A 13461-nucleotide genomic window follows, 5' to 3' on the forward strand; every position below is an offset into this window, starting at 1 on the left:
TTAGCGGTAGATCTGGTAAGACTTCCTTGTACTAACGATACGGTCACCATTTTAAATTTTTCACAGCATGAAAACGCGTTAGGTTGCAGTACATGCACTTGATCTGTTTTCTTATACAGAGCTGTTAAAAGCGGAGGTAGGTCTGCTTGGTTCGTTAATCATGACACGGCATTCGATGTCTGGATTGTTCTGTTGTACGGTTTTTTTTGCGCCATTTAGTCGTTAAGAAACAGATTCTGATTTAAAATACGGCCCCAGTCGGTTACGTGATCGATTCTTTAACGCGGAATATGGTTATATACTTTCTTGCAGATTGCAGAAAAGGAAGCAATAGTTGTGAGTTGTTGAGTTACGAAGAATTTTAAATTTGACGCAAGCTGGAAGAAGATGCTTGGATCTCAGCGCACAAGGTGAAGTCAGGACTGAAGGAGAAACGTTTTACGCAATTAAATAAGACCGTGATTATTACTGGGAAGATTGATTCATTCGCATTTAATAGTTTTGGTCTTATTATTCTTATCTTTTAATGTAGCATTCTTTTAGCTGTACGCCAATTTCTACATCAAACTAATAGTGGAAAATGAAAATTGCGGTCACTGCGGGGTATAAAAACTCATAATTTGTTTTGGGGTACTCTTGCTTCAATTTTTAACTCTAACGCCAATATTTTTAGATTTATGGTCAAAGTGCGGATGTGAAGATGTTTGTTCTTTTTCGCCAGGATAAAGGAGGAAACAGTGCCATTGTTATTGGTGGTGGAGGACAGTGTAGCATTTACAGTGAGGGAGATTCTTTGTTCACAATAATGTGGGAAAGTCCCATTTTGTTTCTTTAAATTCTTCAGTAGGTGGATAAAGGGCTGTTTTAAGCAAGAATTTTCCGTCTATAAAACTAGCAAAGGAATAAATTGTTAGAAGCTCTTATGAACTATTTTACAAGAATAGTTTTTTTCCTCAGTCATTAAAAGTTTATTAGTATTTTAATGTGGTATTCGCACTTGTTATAAATTGTTTTCTCATTGTTCATTTTAGACAGAAATTACGTGAACACTATTTATTTTACGTACATTACACACTGTGTTCTACTTCTGCTTTAAATTATACCTACCGACGTCACTATAAGTCTGTTACACTGGTGGTATACGGCTTTCTGAGATTTGGCAAAAGCTGTGTCGTAACTCAGGCGGTTAGTTGCCTTTTTTTTCTGTGGAGGACCTGATTCGCGCCCATGGCAACCCATGTTTGGGGAGTGGGGCGGTAAAGTGACCGTGAGACAGGTTTTCTCAGAGTTTTTAGTTTTCCGCGGCCAACACCATTCCGCCACTGCTTTACATTCACACGTGTTCACCTGGGGATCGACAAATGGCTCTTCATCTGCGCTTTTGCACAGACATAGTTCTACATCATCGCAATAATAACAATGACTTTACAGGATCTGCACTTCCGCAAAATTGTACATCTTATTTTTTAAAAAAAAACATGTCAGTTCTTCATCGCTGCAGTAAAGAGGGACCGGTCTTATTGGTTATTTGCATAGCTGAGAATAATTTAGTGAACTTTAATGTAATCCAAAGTTTTACATGCAAGGCCCGCCATTTATTCATTGTAAGATTTGAGGTTTTCACAGCGGTAGGTATGAAGATTTCTGTCTTCTGGGTTGTTGCGCCGTGTAGTCTGGTAGAAGTTTAACCGACGTTTCGGAGGTCATACTGCCGCCATCATCGCCCTGATGACGGAGGCAATATGACCTCCGAAACGTTGGTAAACATCTACCAGACTACACGGCGCAACAACCCAGAAGACAGAAATCTTCAGTTATTCATTGCCCGTGCAGTTTACTGACATGATGCAGCATACGCCCTTAAGAATCGATATTTTCTTAAGACTCGCTTGCTAATTGTTCTCCGCCTAGGACCTGTTTTAAAGCAAGCTCGTGACCTTGTTCACAGACATTGTGTACACTGCCCTTCAGTTTGTCATTAAGGATGTTTGTTGCTTTCAGTTCTCTTTTGTCTGTGGCGCCACAGTCCTTAATGAGATACATAAGCCAACTTCAGCACACGGGCTGAACAATAACTTTCAGCATTCTACATAAGTTGGAAGTTCTTGTATGGGACTTGAGAATAAAAGCTTGGCCATGGAATCGGCTGAATATTTTGTATTGAACTGTGTGAGTAGTCTTAAAAGTTTGCTCAGTGTTAGGACTCCTGTAAGTCTCGTAACACAAACTGCAAATGTAAGTAATGGACACGAATATTAAATTTACATGTTTAGGCTAATGAACGTCTGGAATTATATGGAGCCTTTCGTAGTATTTACTGACTTCCTGTATGGTTGTATTATTCAGAACAGTAAAACAGAGTGAAATTTTTCAGGTTTCTACGTATCCGTGTGATGTCCCATGTCACCCGCCACTTTTGAGGGTTTAGGCAGGTGTTACCGGTGGCCGGCTGGATTTTACACTGGCATTTCATGCGTGTTTTCGTATTCCGAGGTTCATGAAGAATGACATACAATTATTATTAGGCTGTGTTGTCTGCAAGGCAAAGTAAACGTTCTTTGTAGCCTTTTGCGGTGCACTTATGCTAATTAATTGGTAATAAATGTGTATTCAACTTTGAATACATAGTCTGTTATATATGTTGTAAGTAACTGTGTAATTTATTTACTTTCCAGCCTTAGTTATATTTCACCTCTGACATTGCAGGTTGTCGTCTTTCACATTTGTCTTAAGATTCTGAATTTCAAGACTTGATAAGTCTGTACGTCGGCCACTATGTCTAGTATAAGGTAGAACTGGACTGAAATCATTCGTGACTTAACCCAGTCCATGTAGCAAATTCAGATTGGCACAGTGAATGATAAATGATGCAGCATACGCCCTTAAGTATCGATATTTTCTTAAGACTCAGTTCCTAATTCCCCGCCTAGGACCTGTTTTAAAGCAAGCTCGTGACCTTGTTCACAGCCACTGTGGACACTGCCCTTCAGTTTGTCAGTAAGGGTGTTTGTATGTTGCTTTCAGTTCTCTTTTGTCTGTGGCGCCACAGTACTTAATGTGGTACATAAGCCAACTTCAGCGCACTGTGGCTGTACAATATTCGAGACTTTCACCAGTCCACGTAGCAAATTCCATAATGGCACGGCGATGAATGACTGCTTCTCGCTTCGTTTCCCTTTCACTCCTTATTCTGCGCTGAATAACCTCAGCAGCTCAAACACTGTTGTTGGAATATACGGACTAAGCAAGTAATCTGAACTAACTTCTTCCGGTTTAGATTTTAAACATAATTATGTAATGATTGTCATGATGATGATTTCCTAATTTTCAATCACGTTTATATTTATAGACTAATATACTTAGTGGTTGATTGGAAGTTAATACATCAGAATTCTCTGTTGATTATCAGCTCTCATTTCATCGTAAAAATGAGAGCACTAAGATGTCCGAGGTGTCTTTTCGACTTTGACTCGCTTTTCCACGCGGAATAGTGCGAGTACGCTCTCGTCGCTCCAGTACTTTTCCGTGCGTCCGTCCGTCCGTCGATTCGTTCGCCCGCCTGCCCGGCTCCATACTGCGCTCTGATCACGAATTGAATTATTTAGTCGTTCTCCGTTTCTAAACTGTTTCCATTAGGTCGATAGTCTGACACATTTAAGGTCTGCGTACATTAGATTCGAAAACCTAATTAACTGACGCGGTGGAAGTTGAACATGCACTTCGAAATCACCTGCGCTATAGCTGTTGGGTGTTGGCAGTGTTTCTCCTCGCGGTTGTCTGTTACTCTCTCACTGCCTATTCACGAGTTTCTTTTATTGCGTAATGAATTGATCGCTGCCCGGCCCCAAAGTCTTTAAACCACAATGTACCTTATTTCACCTACCACAAACTACCAGTCCTTGGGGAAATTTCAAAAAAGAAGAAAGGGGAATGTTTACCAAGAACTATGAACTTACTCCATGGAGAAGAATCCGTCTTGAGACTGTAATAGTCGTTCATCTAGTCAGTAAATCCCAAGACCTTTATGTAATTTGAAGGTGTAGTAACATATTCACAAGAGCCGCCCCCCCCCCCCCCCACTCAAAGACTTCTATTATCAGCCATCTGAAAGCAGCCCGCGTCCTGATCTTATTTGTTAACGTCGATTTTAACAGTATCATCTGATGTACGCATAGGTGTCGTTCTTAATTTTCAAATCAGCCTTTATGGAACAGCTAAGACGATACATGAAGTTTTCAAGTTGCACTAATTGTGTTGTATTTGTGGTAAACTGAATACAACATTGAAGATAACTTTAAATTTCATTCAGAGAGCATATCTGTAAAAATTGTAAGGACTTTTTGTGGTATATGTAGGTATATAAGTTTTTTTTAAATTAAAAGCAGCGTTAAATGAAGTAGATCCTAACGGCCCGAAAATGCATTTTTCTAATATTCAGTCGATTTTCCAAGGTGTGTATCAGTGTAGTAATCACAGCCAACTCTCCAATTATATATTATTAAGCCATTACTAGTAAATGGAGGCTGTATTGCGTATTAAGTGAAAACGGGCGTTTTACATATGTAATAGTTGTTACAGTATTTATTCCTGGTGAAGTTCTTGGTATCAGATTTTAATTACGTAAACCGCCCCTAAAAGTTACTGGTCTGTGCGGATACATGATAGGTGAATCGTTCTTACATGCGATATACTGAGAAAGTGTCAGAATGCTTTAGTCTTTCGTCACAATCTTGTCATATAAAGTAACCCTCTGCTTATATTAACCTTTAGTGTATATTGAAATTGGAGAAAATAATTTCTCACGATTGATACACTCGTTTCGAAAATTGATCATGTTGCATGCTGAAAGCCAAGACTAATCTATCCGACACCATATAAATACCTCATGAGTTTGCGTTCGACCTACTTTACTCTTTGCGACACGCATATCTCAGTCTCGAATCGTTATGAATTCTCGGGATTCCAGGAAGGTATCACTTTTTGTCGAATGATTCCTGTTTTTTATATAAAATGACTAACATAACATGGTTTTAGGCCTTAATTATATTTCTCGATTGTTTACGATTTTCGATAGTTGAAGCACTGTTTTCTTCGAGTAGAAATTCAGCATGGATACAGGTAGGTACAAACAGAGAAATAATGGTGTATCCTCCGATGGTCTGCTGATAGCAGCCGTCATTTCTACATGAAGGTTGTGGGTTAAGTTAAACTAATTTTTCAGAGTATAAACTGTATCAGTGGTATTCCGTTAAACTCGATTTTATATATATTACTGGCAATCCATAAATATTTTCATGCAGTTTACTAGTGAAGGTAAATCGATAAGTGAAACTACAAGAAAGTTTTGATTATGATTATATTAAGTGGACGTCTTCACTTGACCTGTAAATTAGGCGCTTTTAAATGTACTATCATATATCACTGGACACAGTTGTGAAAATTAAGAAATTAACTTAAAATAAATTTAAAATCATAATAACCGAATTAAATATGGGCCTACATGTGGTACCGCTAGACCAGACGTGTTTTTTAATACAGCAGTTAATCTGAATAAAGGAGTCAAGTCACTTAATGTGTTTTATAAGACAGTCCTGAGTAGTTTCGTTTACTTTCTGTTCTCATATTCCACAGTTTAGAATGCATTTTTTAACATACGGGCTATTTGAATACTCTGTACCTAATATCACAAATTTAACATGACCATGGGTGTGGACGTTGGGTCTATTTGAAACTATTCATTTTCCCCGCGTAATTACGACCAGAACAGTGCGCAGTTGCGTGTAAGAAATCTATTTTATTGATTCATATTTTCGATCAGGCCGTGAAGAAATTCCTGCTTAAAACTATATCGCACCTAACAAAGGCGGTGGTAAACGAACGACCAGCTACAAAAACTAATAGCTGAAAAGCAGTTACGGAGGAAGTAAATCAGGCCGTGTCATCATGCAATCTCCACCAATCTGTAATAAATTATCACATGTAGCCGTTTTCCGCAAACACTTTCGAACAATACCCGACTTGTATTCTGAACAGCGTCAGGCCTTATTGTTTTGTTTCTCTGGTGCACGGCCCAATAAATATTTTTTCATTGTGGTGCTCTTAGGTGGTGGCAGCTACTGTCCAACTCAGTTATTCACCTCTAAACTGAACTTCGCTAACTCATATAGTTATTTACTTCTGATACAATTATCTTTTTTTTTATCTATCGAGTGAAATCTTTAAAATGGCCAGTTGCATCTTCCCCTTGTCTCTTTGCCCACACTTGGAAAATTATTTTAAGAATATCATGAAGTATCCACCGTTCCAGTAAGTGGTTTGGTTGCATCTCAGGTAACTCAAGGTCGTTTAATGTTTTGGACAACTTTCGGTGTCGTAATTTGATACACCCACAGCTTTCGTTGAAGTTCAATATATTTTGAAGCTTTCACGTTCTTAGTTATATGTGAAGAAATGGAGTTTATGTTTTACAGATGTGAAAACGTGAAATTGGTTGGTCATTGTATTACGAAAGAACTCTTGAATCTGTGTTACGCTTTTGTTAACTACCAGACAATACGTAAATTGCATAGCGTTTTAAATTTTATGTGCTGAGGACAATATCTGAATCAAAGAAGAGACGAAGTGTTCAGCCGGGTCAGTAATTGTTGCCTGACTTCCTGTAGTGGATGGACCCAACAGTAGGTCTATTATTGAGGTCATAGAAATCGGCTATACGTAATTTAGCTGAATAGTTAGTGTTGTAAATACATTGCATGTAATTACACTACGCGGTCAGAGCGGAAACTGGATTTGCTAAATTATACTAGCCGATTTCTGTCCTGGGAGCAGTGTGAAATACGGATGTTTACAAAGAGAGAACCACCGCTTTAAGTTTGAACTACTTGTACATTAAGCGTCTACCATTCAGTTTAGAACCATTTGTCTTTCGTTCTTTATTCATTGTTCATTCTCGAGCATTACTTTACATCGAAATCATCTGTTACTGTTCGTGAAGCATTTTGCAGTGTGTCTTGTCTCGAATAAGACGGCACTGCACCAACTTTCTACAGCATTTGCGCAGTGGCTTAGCATCCAGGATGACCTTGACGAGTGTCACGGGGGAGGCTGGGGGAGTGCATTGCACGAGGTTTGACCTGCTTCTGAGTTCGTTTCTGTTCTGTAGCATGTGAGTGTTATGGGGTTGCATTTTAAATATACACTCTGCCTGGCGTACAACGATTATGGAAGTCAAAAGGTCTCTGATCACATTGCGTTGTATTACGTATAATTATTCTTTTGGACTTTGCCTATCGTATGCATTGTAAAATACACAACATTTCGAAAGCTGAGCTGTGCTTCCATCACCAGGTAAACCAAGTGGAAGGTGGACAGAAACTAATTTTATAATTTAGACGATGGACAAAGTCCAGAAGAATAATTTGACACGAAAGATTATCGTTTGGTCAGCAACTACACCCCCGCCTGTGAAATGCTCATCTCTCTCTTCTCCTGACAAGTATTTAGCCTCAGAAGGGCCTGGCGGATCTCACATAACATGGTAATGAGTTGTGAGTTTGAGATGGAGAAACAAATATTGATGTCGATATCGAATTTCGAATTTCGGAATTTGAAAATTAACACTATTCATACTTATTTGAAGGAGGATTCCGATTTCGTACGTTTAGTCCAAGTCGCCATTAAGGAGGTATTAAATATGGTAGATGGATACGTGTTTCCTGCTTATAATGTAATACGTAATGCAAAGTGACGCATGCACGTGTTTATGCAATGCGTTTGCGTATATTTATGTATGTATGTGTGTATTCAAATACCTGCATTTATTCAGTGCATGCTTGGTTTTTTTTAAAGCAAGATACAAGGATCTTGGCGTTAAATCGAGATTGTTGTTAAACATTTATGTTGCAAACATCATGGTTAGTTGCTTGAAAATATTACACGAGTATATTTGTGTAAGTCATTCTTCAACGCGTAAAATTGTATACAACAACGTAGGATCGAATGCTGCAACAATCGATGTTTGTTAGCCTGGTGATTCTGCACTCTGTATAAACGGGTCAAACACATTCCTGTGGGAAGATACTGCTCTGAGAAAGCTGTGCGAGATTGTTCGTGTTCTTACCGTTCTTATCGGCACGATACAGCCCAGTGCTTGCTGCTTGTGTGATCCTTTTTATGTTTTGCTGGAAGTCCCTTTTATTTTTCTCATTCCAGCTAATGTGAGTGAAGTGGGTTCGATCTAGTCTTTTTTTGGTACCTTTGACAGTAAGCGGTTCTGTTACATTGACCATTTTGAGTCTAGTGCTTTTGCCAGAACCAAGTAATGTATAGAACTGTGATTACGAAACTGTGTGAAGCAGAGTTCTAGATAAAAGCAGGCGTGGCGGAGTGATTGGTAATACGGGCGTCTTCGTTTATAAGACACTTTTTGTGGGTACTGCATTTCTATGGCCAAGGGGTGTAGGTCATGAGTCTAACACTTGCAGATAAAATGTCCAATTGTCAGATTAACTATACTATCGCATGTATTTCAGAAACTAACACGTTATTATTCAATAAGAGTTTCTGACATGGTTAATTTGTTGTACTAATAAATTAAAATTTTCCGTGTCAACACTTGGAAGCCGAAGTTGCCTTTAACATAGAGTAATAAGGTCACATTTATAGTTATCTTATTTCCGTTAGATGTCGTGTAATGCCCTCATAAGATTTTAACTTTTTATATACCCAACAAAACCTTCAAACTGCTCCCCCCTTAAATCATAGTTTTTAACTTGCTCTTATATTTTTGTTTGCGATATTATATTTGGTATTGCCTTATGTATGTTTTATGTAGGATTAAATTATTATTTATCATTATACTGATAGATTTTCTGTTACTTTCTTATTTTTTGTATTAGTGGTGACTGGCGTCCAGTCTAGGACATCTTAAATACGAGGCCAGTACTGCAACGAGTAGACCTCATATAAGTTGGCAGGTCTTTTAATTCGGAAAATGGGTTCTTGAACACAGGTAATGAATATATTCTATCAGACTAACTTCTTTGGAAGTTTCAGTGGAAAGTTTAGGCCTGTAGTTTGTTGCAAAGTTAATCGGTTTTGGTTCTCATGCGTGGCGTAAAAGGGTTGGACATTCACATGTTAACCTGTATGTCAGTGTTCAGTGGCCTACTGCCTAGTCAGTATAAAGTTTTGAAACTAATATCCTTTATGAAAGAAATGTGCAGGGCGTACTTTATATGCCTGCAGTTCTTGACAAGGTCTTGTAGGCCTCTTTTACAACCTAAGAACGACTTGCAATAAAAATCAAGTCTGTTTAGTATTCTGGCGCTGTATCCGGAATATGTTTGGTTCGAGTGTCTCTCGGAGAGTGTCTATGCTGAAGAATTCCATAGATATAAGGTTCGTTCGAAGGCACTAAAAAGTTGACCAGCTTCTGTGCTCTTCCCAGTTAATCACATTCATGACTCATTCGACTCTCCATGTAGTTTGCATCTGGTAACACATAATTAAATAAACCAGAAAGTAAATGTAATGAAGATCTTGACATCGTGTATAGGAGCCCCTAGAAACTGCATATGCGATGTACCCGTAAGTTTGTCTTCGTACTATGCCCTTATACTCGAAGCGCGCACAACTATTGTTACTCAGGATAAAGCTTTGACCTTGACAACGCGGATACACGTAAAAGTCCGATGGCGATATTCTGTGCCTATAAATTCATCGGTTGAAACGTATTTATTAAAACACTGTGTTGTGCAGGGTTAAAGCGTTATATTTTTGACAAGGTCCATTTCTCTCCCCTCCCCCACAGGGTTAATTCACACTACCAAAGTCTTAGCTCATGCTCTGAGTGGCAGACAGCAATTGCTAAAGGAGAGTATAATGGTATGAATTTAATATTTTCCCATTTCAGCTGATGCACTTTTATTGTTATTTGCCTAAATACTATGTCGCTCTGACGCTTGCTAGCTTGAGATGAATTCGTAAGAATCCCATGTTGAGTAAATTAAATATCATTTGAGTATACTGATGAGTGAATTACATGTCTCATTTCCTCATGAGTTATGGCGGTGAGCTATAGTTTAAGGAACTTCTGTAGTCCACGACTGTAATCTTGAGACTTGCAAGGAATGCAGGAAGTCCGTAGCGTTAAAGGTAGACAATATATTTCCTCCTGCACCCCACTTCCTCGCCCCGCAAGTCTCAAGATTACAGTCGTGGGCTGTACTTTGTTTGGTTTCCTGCCGGTTTACTTTTTCTAATTAATGCGGACGACATGGAATCCACGTATGATTTAGTGTAGGTGTGCTGTAGTCTACAGGCACACGTCAAAACATTTGATATCCTGCTGCTGCGTCACATCGCAGTTTCTCGCGGACAATAGCACAGAACTAGCTTTTGAAACGGAATTGGCTGCCGCGTCAAAGAGGACGATTTCATATCCGTCCGTACGTTCAATTGTGCTCCCTTTAAAACGAGATTTAGACACTATAAAGGAATGGTGCAATTCTGTTATTTCTCTAGAATGTCGTATGATTCATCCACGGTACAGGTTCTGAGGTGAAATACGTATTTATGTTAATACGTTGGTTCCATCTCGTACGTAATTTCTAGAGGTATTCGCTTTTGTGCTAATAGCAAATATGCATTTACTGACTTTACTGTTACATGTTACTTGTAGTTGTAATTATACACTTGACATTTCATACATATTTAAGCTCGCCCTGATGATGGAGGCAGCAAGGACCTCTGAAACGTCAGTAAACTTCTAACCAGACTACACGGCGCAACAACTCATAAGACAGTCATTTTCAGATTCACCGCCATGAAAACATCAAATCCTACATATTTAAGCTTTCTTCATCTCGAACGTAATTTGGTAAATTTTTATGGGAGCGAAAACAGTGGAAGACAAGTTGGACCGATTTTGAACGAGTTTGATATCGGAAGTCGTCGCTTGTCGTCCCAGCTGCATACATTTTATGGGAGATTACGAACTGAAAATCTAGATTCACTGACGGAGGGGACCAAATACTGGACACAAAAGAACTGTAGTTACATCACACTCTGATTATGAGATATTTTACTTCGACACGGAAGCACTATCAATTGTAGAATTTTTTCGCTGTGTGTGTATTACCTATCTTCTTATCTTCTACTAAAAATATTCTATACATTTTGTATGTAAAGAGGTTGAGATCGATTTGTCTCGATGTTGGTCTTCTGGGCTGTAACGTCGTGTGGACTTGTAGGTGAATATCAACGTTTCGGAGAATTCTGTGTCTCCATTTACAGGTCTGGAATGTTGGTATCTAAAAGGCAAACATCGATATCTTCACCATCATAAGAACTTCATATCTCAGTTCAGATACTGTATCTCATATGACTTTCTTCCTTTGTTAGACCAGAACATAACACTTAGCAAACTTAAGACCATCCTGCTAGGTAGGTACCTGGAAAATGTTTAAATTGTCGCAGGTCGTGATTAAAATGTACGAATTTGTACCAGTGATAAAAACTTGCATAGAATTTGTTACGGACACCAAGGAACTTCCGAAAACTAACCGCAGAGGTGACAACCGAGAATTAAACATGTTTTATCTCGTTACCTTTACGGTTACAGAGCAAACTTTGAGTTAATTAACTGAATCATATTGTACGAGGGTCGCTCATTAAGTAATGCCCCACATTTTTTTTCTCAGCCAATAATGAAGATAGAAAAGTGCACTTTTACATGCTTGAGATTTGATGTTTCCCGCGTTCGTGTACGGAGTTTCAAATGATTCAAACCGATAGCGGAGCTGTAGTGAACTGTTAAAATGGCGTCTGTGAACGACTCTCGTTACAAGCAACGAGCTGTAATTGAATTCTTTTTTGCTGAAAAAGAAACTGTGGTGAACATTCATAAACGTTTGTGTGCTGTGTATGGAAGCTGTGCAGTCGATAGGAGCACCGTTGGTCGCTGGGCTAAGAGAGTTAAAGCTTCAGGAAGTGAAGAAACCGAGCTCCGTGATCTGCCGCGCTCTGGGCGTCTTGCCACAGCCACCACTCCAGACATGTTGAACCGCGCGGATGCCATTATTCGTGAGGATCGGCGCATCACAACTCGACAATTGGCCCAACAGCTTTCAGTCAGTAATGGAAGTGTGATTGCAATTATCCGGGCTCTTGCATATTCGAAGGTGTGCGCAAGATGGGTTCCACGAAGTCTCACAGCAGACCACAGGATTCAAAGGAAAACGATTTCTTCTGAATTGTTGGAGCGTTTTGATGCTGAGGGAGAGATCTTTCTGTCCCGGATCATTACAGGTGAAGAAACCTGGATACACCACTTTGAGCCGGAGACAAAAAGGCAGTCGATGGAGTGGCATCATCCTCAATCACAGAGAAAGAAGAAATTCAAGACAACTCCCTCCGCCGGAAAGGTCATGATGACTGTCTTTTGGGACAGTGATGGGGTCATTCTTGTAGATGTGATGCCAAGAGGTGCGACCATCAATTCAGACGCGTACATTATGACCCTGGAAACCCTCAAGAAGCGTTTCCGACGAGTTCGGCCTCACAAGCATCCAGCAGAAATTTTGCTCCTGCATGACAATGCACGCCCTTACACAAGTCCGAGAACCCGGGAAGAAATCACCAAATTTGGTTGAACGGTGCTGCCCCATCCACCCTCCGACTCCATCTCTTTGGGCCACTTAAAGATGCTATCCGCGGAACAAGGTTTGAAGATGACGAGAGCGTTATTCAAGCAGTGAGGACATGGCTACGTGCACAGGACAAGAGCTGGTACCGGCAAGGCATGCATGCACTTGTTCCACGCTGGCGTAAAACCGTACAAGTTGATGGGGACTATGTGGAAAAATAGTATGTGTAAAGGAAACATTGATTTATATTGTCACTAAATTTGAGCCATCTTGAATAAATATGTTCTGAGGAAAAAAATGTGGGGCATTACTTAATGAGCGACCCTCGTAGTTTAGTTCTATATTTTAGCACGTTATGCGTTAAATTTGAAGAACACGTTCTGATTTAATACGTTTAAGAGCCTTCCAATTTTGAAACTTCGAGCACTTGACAGCAAACTGATGTTGTACGTCACCAACAGCAAGATTAAACGTCATGCTTCGTGTGCGTTGGTGCATCAATCTGTTAATAAATGCTGCGTGACTCACGGTTACATGGTTACATAATGCATCGAGAATAGCATGGCATTCCGGTACTGATGTCCAAGTGCAATGGGCGTTGTGAGAACAAATAACTTTCAGAATACGTAATTGTTGCTCATATACATTTATACAGTTTAGTTTTATGACAAGTTTTATAGAAATGGAAATTTTCAAAATTAGAACATAATCACGATAATCGGGTCCGTAGTGTATTCTCGGATTAACAGATTCACCATGCTGGGAAGGTCTGAACTAGCTACTTACGGGTCTACAAAGTAAAAGATTAAACAGG

General features: G+C 39.4%; 1 protein-coding gene and 1 long non-coding RNA gene across 10 annotated transcripts in view; both read left to right on the top strand.

Moving 5' to 3' along the window:
• Positions 1 to 13461, top strand: part of LOC110827866 (phosphatase and actin regulator 2) — a 254537-nt gene that overhangs the window by 131037 nt on the left and 110039 nt on the right. The gene's annotated exons all lie outside the window — the stretch shown is intronic.
• LOC110827869 (uncharacterized) lies at positions 1902 to 2647 on the top strand. The gene is made up of 2 exons (XR_002542495.2): positions 1902 to 2235; positions 2375 to 2647. It is a non-coding gene; the product is annotated as an uncharacterized LOC110827869 (long non-coding RNA).

Source organism: Zootermopsis nevadensis, unplaced genomic scaffold (genome assembly GCF_977971745.1).
Source record: "Zootermopsis nevadensis isolate Lab colony 2312 unplaced genomic scaffold, Znev_1.0 Znev_ptg000018l, whole genome shotgun sequence".
In the NCBI taxonomy this organism is placed as follows: domain Eukaryota; kingdom Metazoa; phylum Arthropoda; class Insecta; order Blattodea; family Termopsidae; genus Zootermopsis; species Zootermopsis nevadensis.